At 34.4% G+C, this 11,613-nt stretch overlaps 1 non-coding gene across 1 annotated transcript; it reads right to left on the bottom strand.

The window, feature by feature from the left end:
- Positions 1–4,311: 4,311 nt before the first annotated feature.
- LOC113705177 (small nucleolar RNA R71) lies at positions 4,312–4,418 on the bottom strand. The gene has a single exon (XR_003451825.1). It is a non-coding gene; the product is annotated as a small nucleolar RNA R71 (small nucleolar RNA).
- Positions 4,419–11,613: the final 7,195 nt, after the last annotated feature.

Here is an 11,613-nt window from a genome sequence, read left to right on the forward strand (position 1 = left end):
TACAGTGCTCCGATTGAGCTAAAATTTTCTGGGTAGAAATTTAACTCAAATCCCTATAACTTTCATGTTTTGAGCAAGAACTGATTTGGCCTTTATCATAGACGAATATGCAGTTCAAGTTGATTCCAAAAACAGGGGCAGAACCTATCAAATGCTGGAAATTCAACTTTTAATTCTACAAAGTCACAATCAAGCCCATAATCCCTTCACAAGTTCCGTTTCCTAGCTTAATAACACCATTTGATAGTTAAAAAACATAATCATGGCTGAAAAATATAAAACTCTAGCTGAAATTTTCTCTACACAACCCAAAACTAGAAAATCATCTATCATATGCCAAGATTAAAAGCTTCTATAGCATATTTAGTAAGATTAAGAAAGAGAGAGAGAGTGGATCATCTTATACCTTCCAATACTTGTTGCTAAGTGAAGAACCAAGCTATTTCTCCCAAAACTTTCACCACACTAACAATCTTAACTTTCATTAAGATTTAGAAAGGTCCAATCTTAACTAACAAACACGTTATGAGGGTTTCTTTAAATTAGATCGTATGTTTTCCTGACATAAACCCAATTATGCCAGTTGCTACCGGGACAGAGATAATTGACAATTACGGATTTAACTACTCCCAATTAGCAAATAGCCTACGTGAATAATTAAATATTGCGCATCTATTCAATTATACACAATAGCTATAACAACAATTAAAAGCAGAAAACATACGAATACCAATAAATGGAGGAAACAGTTAAAATAATTTAGATCTCACAGTAATTGTTGAACCGAATCTTCAGTTGTCCCTTTGACTAGAAAATGGAGATTTAGCTACGCATCCTAGAAGAAATTTCACCAGACTCCATGGAATCTGGTTGCAAATTGGTTTTTCTCTAAAACTAATTAAAACAAGCCGAATTAGCCCAAATAAGTGACGGCTCTCTTTTTGCTTCCCTTGCGGCCGAAACTAATCAAATCTTCTCATGAGATTGTTGCTGGCCAAACTCTTGATTACGCAGGAATCCGACTTTTCCTTATTCTTTTTGTTTCCTAATGGAAGTCTACTACCAAATAAAACTATTCTCCTAAATAGAAAAATAAACCACAAAACAAAGTATTTCAAGTTTCCTAATTCAACCATAAGACTAATAATTAGAATTCAAGTCTTCCAAATCTTCCTCTAAAGCTGCCCAAAGTTTGAATCAAACTTGGAAATCGGTTTCGAACGTGTCACCATCAAATTAATTGGAAGATTGCTCCTTTTTGTCACGTTTTGCTCTTTTTCCTACAATTTAGCACCATTAACCAAATATAAGTAGAATCCATCAATTAACGCAATATTTGGCTAAAATCAAGGGAAGAATAATTATAAATTCAGCAACAAATTATGACCTATCATAGTTTTAGTTTAGTTTTCATTTCTATTGAAGAACTTGAAGAACTCTTGATGTATTACAGGATTTTTTATGGAAATGAAGATGATGGAGCTTGAAGATCATGTTTTTTCATTTGAAAGAGCATTTCTTCCTCTTTACCTTCTTTATTTGTCTCATTAATGCTTTGTTACATTATAGATATGAGTCTTATTGTTAAATCTACCATGTCTAGCTAATTCTTCTTGTTCTAGGGATAGATGAAGCTATTTGTGCCTTGACTATGGTTGAATAAAGTTGATTATTGTTAGATCTTGTACTTGTTAGTTCATTTGTTCATGCTTTAACACTTGGGAATGCTTGTGATAAGAGTATATTTTACGTGTTTTTAGTATGTTTTATTGGTTAGTTTTGGTGTGTTTTATTTAGTTTTAGAGCTAATTAACTAGGATTTCAGTGAAAATGTACATTTTGTGGTTTAAGTAATAAACATTACATTTTTATGGATTTTAATGGTGAAAACTTCATGTTTTTGTAAGTTTAATGATTCAATTATCAAATGGCGTGAATTGGATGATTATTGATGATTTGAAGTGGTTTAAAGAAGAAATGAAATGCAAAACATTCAAAGGAAGAAATGCAAGTGAATACAGTTTTGACACATTATAATATTTCAGCTATATTTTGAGTTAAAGCATCATATTGAGGTGATTCTTATACCATTCTAAAGCTAAGAGATACATCTACATTTGGTATAAAGACATCGAAATCAAGTTTAGTCATTTTCCTTGTCAAAAAGTCAAAATACAAAAATGCATGTGAATGGTCGAAAACTGAAACAGAGCTCTGACCAGTTGCGGGTATTTTGGTCATTGGAGCTCCAAATTGGATGATTCTTGAAGCATTAGAAAGTTAAATCAAAGGGCTACAACTTTCATGTTTTGTACAAGAGTTAGTTCAGCCTCCATCATTAAGAAAATAGTAGATAAATTGATATCAAATTCACAGAAGTGAATACGCGACCCTTGATTACGTCAGCTGAAGTCGCGTATTCCAAGGTGGCGTATTCTCACCTCATTTCTACAACTTTGTCAGTCACTTGCTCTGTTTTCACACTACTTTCCAGTTCTACTCCTGACATGAATTTCACCCGCACATGTTCAAGGGACCTTTTGGAACAAAAAAGGAGATTTATGTCTTGTCTAAAAATCACTTTTTAACTCTCTTAACACGAGGGATGTAAGAATAAATAAAAAGGGAGAATAGGACATTTTTAGAAGTCGTTATAATTAGATTTTAGCATTAGAACATAGTGGTTAGTCTTGTTTTGTTCTCTCTAATTAGAACTTTTGTGAGAACAAGTGGAGACTTCATTGTACAACTCATTTGTTTAAAAAATAGAAGATCATTGGGAACTTCTTCACTAATCTTGGCTTAGCTTTCTTTATCTATCTTTTACTTGTGATTCAATGTGTGTTCATGCAATGAAGCAATGTTCTTTCTTGTCATACATTATGTGAGAAGCTTAGTTTCTAAATCTAGGGAGTAGATGAAACTTATGACTACTTGATATGAACAGAATATGATTTACACTTGTTACATCTTATATTAACTTGTCTATTTATGCACGCTTATAACTTGTTGTTGCTTGATCACCAATAGCAAGTTTTTAGTTGTTATTATTCAATAAAAGTTGGTAATAATGATGGAGCAACATAAATAGAACTTGAGTAGTATTCTCATGAGAATAGAGATACACTTAAGTGGATTAAACTTGCATTTTCATGAAGGAAACAAGAGTAGATCTAGTTATTAATCATGAGAATAAGGAAAACTAATCTATTTTAGACCATTTTATCATGAGAATGAGATTTGGTAATATTGAAAATGAATTCCTAATTCAACAAGAGTTGTAACAAGAGGTAAATCTATTTATTTGTATCTTTGATGCCATAAATTGAATCTATATCCCTAGACTCAAGTATTTAGTGAATTTTCACCATTGTTACCTTGTAAATATCTAGTTAAGATTAGTTAGATAGTAGTAATTACAACTTCTCTTGCTTAAGTTGATTATTAGTCTAAATAATAGAGTAAGTAAGGACCTAGTACTTGCAAAGTTGCTCACTATGGGATCGACCCAATATATACCCTAAACTACTATTTTGACATGTATGCTTGCAGTAAAACGGGTGTAATTCGGAATTAAACTTGTACTTATATAAAAAATCCGTCAAATTTCTGGCGTCGTTGCCGAGGAGCGGCAATATTAGGGCCTAACAAGGTTTATTAATTTAGACATTCTCTATATTAGTTAGTTAAACGTTGCTTCTAGTTAAGTTAGAATTTTTATTAGTTTTTGTAAATTAATTACTACATAATCTCTTTTATTTTTGTTTGTAGTGTATGAACGGGATTTTACAGATAGTCGCACCTTTTGATCCGAAAATTGAAAAGACATTATGTATACAAAGAAGGCGTACACCACAACAATAAGAAGAAGAGGTTTGACAACAAATAGAGGGAATCGCGATAGAGCGACCTTTTAAAGTAGAAATCACTAAAAACGAAGCAAATAAGCGAGTTCTTAGGGATTTTGCTCTACCGGGAACCCAAGGATCTCAAACAAGTATAGCATGATCGACGATAAATGCAAATAATTTTGAAATTGAACCATCATTAATCCAAATGGTGCAACAATTTCAATTTGGAGGTAATGCCGTAGAGGATCCAAATGCACACTTAGCCACATTTTTGGAGATATGTGATACAATCAAAATGAATGTAGTTAGTGAGGATACTATAAAGCTAAGGTTGTTCCCATTTTCATTGAGGGACAAGGCTAAAATTTGGTTGTATTCTCATACCCCTAATACTTTCACTGCTTGGGATGATTTGTCTAGATCATTTTTGAATAAGTATTTTCCACCAAGCAAAACGACTAAACTTAGAATGGATATTACTAGTTTTAGTCAATTGGATGATGAATCATTATCTAAAACATGGGACAAGTTTAGAGATTTGTTTCGAAAATGTCCACACCATGGGCTTCTCAATTGGCTAATTGTACAAAACTTCTATAATGGTTTATCCTTTTCTAATAAAATAACTATTCATGCAGTCACAGGTGGAGTTTTGATGGCAAAATCACCCCAAGAACCTCAAGATTTGATAAAGAAAATGGTGGCAAACAATTATCAATGGGTTAATGAAAGAGGTAATCCAAGGCGCCAAACAGGTATGATTGAAATTGATACCATTAATATGCTTTGTACTGAAATGAGCAATATGATGAAGATGTTGAATAGATAAGTCGGATATGGTACAAGTTCATCTAATGTACATGTGGTTTGTTGTTCCATGTTCTAAGGTGATTATGATACTAACGAGTGTATTAATCTTGAGTAGACTCAATTTGTTAATAATTACAATAGAAATGCTCAAAACATCCCATACTCGAATACATACAATTCGGGGTAGAGAAATCATCCAAATATTGGGTGGAAAGATCAAGACAATCCACAAAGGCCAGTTAATCCGTTGGGATTCCAACCAAGACAATCACAGACGAATATTAAATCGAATTTGTAGATTGCGGTGGAAAAATTGGCAAAGGGTACCTCGGAGAGGTTTGAGCAACTACAGGGGCGATTGGACCAATTGACCGATATGTATAGAAATATGAAGGTTCAAATTGATCAATTTGCCAATTCAATCAACAATAGAAATCATGGAGAATTGCCTAGTAAAATCGAAATCAACTCGAGAGGGCATGTCAAAGCTATCACGCTTAGAAGTGGTAAAATGGTTAAGAGACCTAACTCTGGTAATTCAAGTAGTGATAAAGATAAGGAGCAAGAAATTGAAGGAGTGAAAGAAAGCCAAAATGATCATGTTGTCATTGATATAGATGTATCTCCTCCCAATTTAAATTCTAATGTGATTCCTTTTCCTCACAAGTTAGAGAAAGATGGGAAGGATCGGGAGTTTGAGAAGTTCCTCAAGATTTTTAAACAATTGCACATTAACATTCTTTTCATTGATGCTATCAAACAGACTCCCTCTTATGCGCATTTCTTGAAGTATATCATGTCAAAGAAGAGGAAATTATATATAATGAGATGACAGCATTAACTGAAGAGTGTAGTGCATTGATTAAGAACAAACTCCCTCCTAAATTGAAAGATTCGGGAAGCTTTTCTATTCCTTGTACTATTGGTCAGTTGCATTTATCTAACGTTTTATGTGATTTAGGTGCAAGTGTGTCACTTATGCCTCTATCGGTTATTCGGAGGTTGGGATTTCAAGAGTTAAAAGCTACCAATATCACTTAGCAATTGGCAGATCGGTCAATTATACATCCAATTGGTATTTTAGAAAATGTGCTTATAAGGGTAAGACAATTTATTATACCTGTAGATTTTGTTATTTTAGATATTGAGAAAGATATGAAAATGTCAATTATTCTAAGAAGATCATTTTTAGCCACCGCACGAACTATAATTGATGTGAAAAAAGGTAAACTTGTATTACGGATTAATGATGAGGAATTAAAATTTAATTTGATTAATAAAGATGGGGGTATAGAACCTATTGCTCTTGCTTCTAATATGCCATGTGACGAAAGGGTTAACTAGGAAATGAATGAAGAAGTCAAATCTATAAATATTCTTGGTACTAATTTTTATGGTATAAGATCAAGGGAGGCGAGGACAAGGATAGAAGTTGGCTTAATAAATTTTCCATTCCATGAAGGAATAGGTGAAAAGTTTAGTCGAGTTGAAAAAGGCAAACAAATTCTACTCCAAGGTGAAGGCAAGTCTTTACATGACAAGTCTAATACTCCTCCTTGGCATTTGAGGAAGTTGGACTTTAAAGATCAATGCATGGTTCATCACACGGTGGAATGGCTTGGGAGTTTTGACCTGTGGCGAGAAAATCACTCCCTAATGTTCTAAAACAAGCCAAACCTTTTGAATCGAGCCAATGACTACAAACAAAAGCGCTAGTTGGGAGGCAACCCAATGTTTTTGTTAAACATATTAATTTGGTGTGATTTCGCCTTTAACGCATGTATTTAAGTTATTTTGCTGTTTTTCTATTGTCAGTTTTAAAATGGAAGTGAGGATGGCCATTCGAGGTAGAAAAAGGTGAAATTTGATCAAGGAACTCAACCATTTGATTTGCGTTAAAGGTGTTTCGATCCTTTAAAAAGGGGCAAAATACATGTTTTGATCATTTTATATATGCATGAGATGATAATTTTGCCAAAAGAATGATCTAGATTGTATTTTGAGTAAAAACGGGTGCAATTCAAAATTAAACTTGTACTTATATATCAAAAAATTACACCCGTTTTACTGCAAGCACACAGGTCAAGCTAGTAGTTTAGAGTATATATCGGGTCGATCCCACAGAGAGCAACTTTGCAAGTACTGGGTTCTTACTTACTCTATTATTTAGACTAATAATCAACCTAAACAAGAGAAGTTGTAATTACTACTATCTAACTAGTCTTAACTAGATATTTACAAGGTAACAATGGTGAAAATTCACTAAATACTTGAGTCTAGGGATATAGATTCAATTTATGGCATCAAAGATACAAATAAATAGATTTACCTCTTGTTACAACTCTTGTTTAATTAGGAATTCATTTTCAATTTTACCAAATCTCATTCTCATGATGAAATGGCCTAAAATAGATTAGTTTTCCCTATTCTCATGATTAATAACTAGATCTACTCTTGTTTCCTTCATGAAATACAAGTTTAATCCTCTTAAATGTATCTCAATTCTCATGAGAATACTACTCAAGTTCTATTTATGTTGTTCCATCATTATTACCAACTTTCATTGAATAATAACAACTAAAAGTTTGCTATTGGTGATCAAGCAACAACAAATTATAAGCATGCATAAATAGACAAGTTAATACAAGGTGTAACAAGTGTAAATCATATTCTGTTCATATCAAGTAGCCATAAGTTTCATCTACTCCTTAGATCTAAAATTTAGCTACTCATATAATAGATGACAAGAAAGAACATTGCTTCATTGCATGAACACACATTGAATCACAAGTGAAAAATAGATAAAGAAAGCTAAGCCAAGATTAGTGAAGAAGCTCCCAATGATCTTCTATTTCTTCAACAAATGAGTTGTACAATGAAGTCTCCAATTGTTCTCACAAAAGTTCTAACTAGAGAGAACAGAACAAGACTGACCACTAAATTCTAATGCAAAAATGATACGAACGGCACCAACCTTGTGATGTAACCCGTACAAAAAGGCTTGGATCTAGAAGGTAGAGACTCACGTTGAAGACGACGAACGCAGTGGATCACCTAAACCTGTTGATCACGTGGTCAACGAACCTCGGTATTTGTAGAAGATGCCACAATCTAGCGCGGTCCTAGATTAATAAGTCAATTGAATACCTAAGATACAAATCTAAGATATTCAAGGTGGTTCAATGAAGCTTTGAGAGAACTCTCAATGTAATGTTATTAATCGTAAAAAACTAAATGTGGCTCAGCATAGGGACTAACTACGTGGCTCACTAAAGTGCTATTGGTCGTAAGGCCCACATGGCCTAGCCTATTGACCCAAGAACTAATAACGACTAAGGTCCAAACCACAAGATAGTTGGACCTCTTTATTACACTCTACTAAACTAATAATGGCCATGGCCCAGGCGAATCATGGGCAGCTAATCCTCATGGATGGCCGATAGTTGGACCACATCTCTAGCTTCGTTGAGGCCCTCAATGGCCCTTGGCTCTCCACTTGACTCACGGGCCGCACGAACCAATGTTTGTAGTGTCTCATTCAACCTCTTCGCGCGAGCTCGTGTCATAGGCCCCAATGGCACCTTCACTTGCTCCACTTGGATAGCTCTCTCGACCTCCTCATCAAAAAATCTGATCATAACTATTCTCCCTTTTTAATGATTCTTACATCCCTTGTGTTAAGAGAGTCAAAAAGTGGTTTTTGGACAAGATATAAAACTCCTTTTTTCTCCCAAAAAGTCCCTTGAACATGTGCAACCGAAATTCTTGTCAGGAGTAGAGTTGGAAAGTAGTATGAAAATAGAGCAAGTGGCTAAGTAAGTTGCAGAAATCAGGTGAGAATATGCGACCTTGGAATACGCGACTTCAGCTCGCGTATTCAAGGGTCGCGTATTCACTTCTATGAATTTGACATCATTTCATCTGCTATTTTCTTAATGATAGAGGCCGAACTAGCTCTTGTGCAAAACATGAAAGTTGTAACCCTTTGAGTTAGCTTTCCAATGTTTCAAGAATCATGTGGAATGAGAAATGACCAAAATACCCTCCATATAGATCTTTCTCTTAACTTCAAAATTGTATAAGAATCACCTCAATCCGATACTTGTAAGTCAAGATATAGCCGAAATACTATAAGGTGTCAAAACTATCTTCACTTGGATTTCTTCTTTTGAATGTTTTGCATTTCATGTCTTCTTTAAACCACTTCAAATCATCCAATTTTCTTCTCAATTCATGCCATTTGATGATTGAATCATTAAACCTACAAAAACATGAAGTTTTCCCCATTAAAATCCATAAAAATGCAATTTTTACCACATAAACTACAAAATGTATATTTTCACTAAAATTCTAGTTAATTAGCTCTAAAACTAAATAAAACACATCAAAACTAACTTATAAAACATATTAAAAAACACGTAAAATATACTCTTATCAAACTCTCCCACACTTGAACCATTGCTTGTCCTCCAGCAATAAGAAATACCAACCAACAATGATCCCAAAATTTTTAAAATAAACATATGTGTACCATTCAACTTCATTTCCTCAAAACAAGGTAAATAACCATTATGCAATCACTCAATTAAGTTCAAGTACTCATAATATCAAGTAATGGAGAGCCAATTATACCATAATTTTAACTAGTTCAACTGAATTTCTCATCCTTACCCAAAATTTCACAAGCAAGTAACTCATATGGTCAATAAAAATGTTGCCTAATCCCATAATCATCTTCTTATTCAAATTTAAAGAGGGATTTATTCATATACCATAGCTAAATATTACTCAAGTTGTATAAGTGCCTTTTGACACGAAGATCGACATTTTTAGACAAAGATCGTCGGTTACTCAACACTTCACATACTCAAGTTGCCTCGCATACTCTTAATTCAAGTACTATTTTATGCTAAAGTTGACATTTTTAGATGAAAACTCCCGATTACTAAGTACAAGAACAATTGGAATAGAACAACTTTTATTCTCTCTCTCTTTTTTTTTAGTGAAGAAATAATAAACATTGAGAAGAGTATTGCACTTATTGACATATTTATCACTTAACTATATAAAATCAAGTAACGAGAAGAAATTTAATCAAACATGCAAAATGTAGGCATAATTTTCTCTACTTTACAAGATATACTTCCCTATAATTGCAATAATTATAATCACATAGTAATCATTTTCAAGTTAAACGAGAAAAGAAGTATTCAAGTCACTTATATTTATCTCAAAAATAGAAAGAATTTGAGTTACTAAAGGTATGAAACTTGTTGTTCTTTGGATAAAATTGAAAAAAATTTGAAACTTTTTAGGGCAATTTTGCAAATTTGGATAAGATTTTGAAAAAATTTTGGCAGAATTTTCCCTTAAAATTGGACGAAACTCCCTGCCAGCAAACTCAAGATTAACAACATTCAAGTGTAATTCATATTCCAACATCAAGTCCAATCAATAAACACAAAAATACTACAAGTACCACACATTTCCTCCCCTATACTTAAAATACACATTGTCCTCAATGTGTAGGGAAAGAAAAACAACAAAAGATAGAAAGAAGTACTCCCTAGTGCAATGGCTGAGATCCAGATCAACCATGAATCACGAACCTTCGCCAAAAACACAAATATCTAGTAACACTGTCCAAAAGATAAAATGTAAAAGGAAAAGTGCAAGTTAGACATCCTACAAACAAAAGATTAAGAACGACAAGAAAACCAAGAAACAAAAACAAGAGCCATCCTAGAGGTGCAGCTTCAATCATTGGCTTCATCTTTCATCGCCGTCATGAGGTGAAAGAATGCCTAGATGATATTCAATCCATTCCAAACGAGTGTCCATCCGTCCCAACCAATATTCGATATCATCCAAGCGAGTAAAGCGCCGCTACCAATTTGATTATTGTGGTGGAGGAGAAGGTGCAGCAGTAGAAGGTTCGGCTTCCTCTCGGCCATGACGTGCCTTTTGTCTCCTTTCTCAAGTAGGTTGATAAATGTTCTCCGTATCAATGCCCATATGATGAAGTGAAGAAACCGATAACCCGATTTTAGGCTTAACAAACTCGCGAGTTACACCCTGCAAGTTAACGGCTTGACGCTCGAACACCAGAAAGAGAAGACGAGAAAATGTCAACTTGAACGAAGGGGTCCGCCGCCTCGCCGTAGACCTTCTGTAACTAATGATGATATTCAGCAATGGAATTCGAGTGTAGGAGGACTCCCGATTATAAAACATATAATCAAGAAAATAAATGTCACTTTTTCGGATCTCCATATGGCTAGTCTTTTGGGTATGACATTATACGCCATTATATAGATAATGAGGCGATAGCGAGGTTCAAAGAAACTTGCCACCATCGTCTCCTTCCTTGAAGATCGAAAAGGTTGATACTCAAGATCAAACCTATTCATGGCGTGCGATGGATCCTATCGCTTATTGGGTGCGAAAAAACCCTTCTTCAGATCAACCGTCCGACCTTGATTGTTACAACCCAAAATAGCAGCTAAATGCTCCTATAATAAAGAAATGCGCCTCCCACGCATCCACGATTCCATCAAGTCGCTATTGTGACGTGTTTTGTTATCAATATTAGAGCAGAACTCGCGCACCAAGTTCAGATAGTAGTGAGTTGGCAATGTGAGAATCGGCGCCCAACGAAGTTGGTTAAAGGCTTCCAAGATACGATAGACCATTTTAATTTCCGGACTCAAAAGCATCTCAAAGAGAAACTCCAAATTAGCGTGCGCTTCATGCCACTCTTAATTCGGACAACTTGTGAACTTGGCACTATCAAAGACAGTAATTTCGGTACTATGAAAAATGCCCTCCCCTTGTCATCTCCTCATCGATTGGGGTGAAGGTAACCTTTCTTCTTCACTTTCTTCAATATCTTCACTCACTTCCATTTCGTCATTACTAGAGGATGAATAGTTAACTTGTTGCTTTTCTCTTA

Source organism: Coffea arabica, chromosome 8e, assembly GCF_036785885.1.
Source record: "Coffea arabica cultivar ET-39 chromosome 8e, Coffea Arabica ET-39 HiFi, whole genome shotgun sequence".
NCBI lineage: Eukaryota > Viridiplantae > Streptophyta > Magnoliopsida > Gentianales > Rubiaceae > Coffea > Coffea arabica.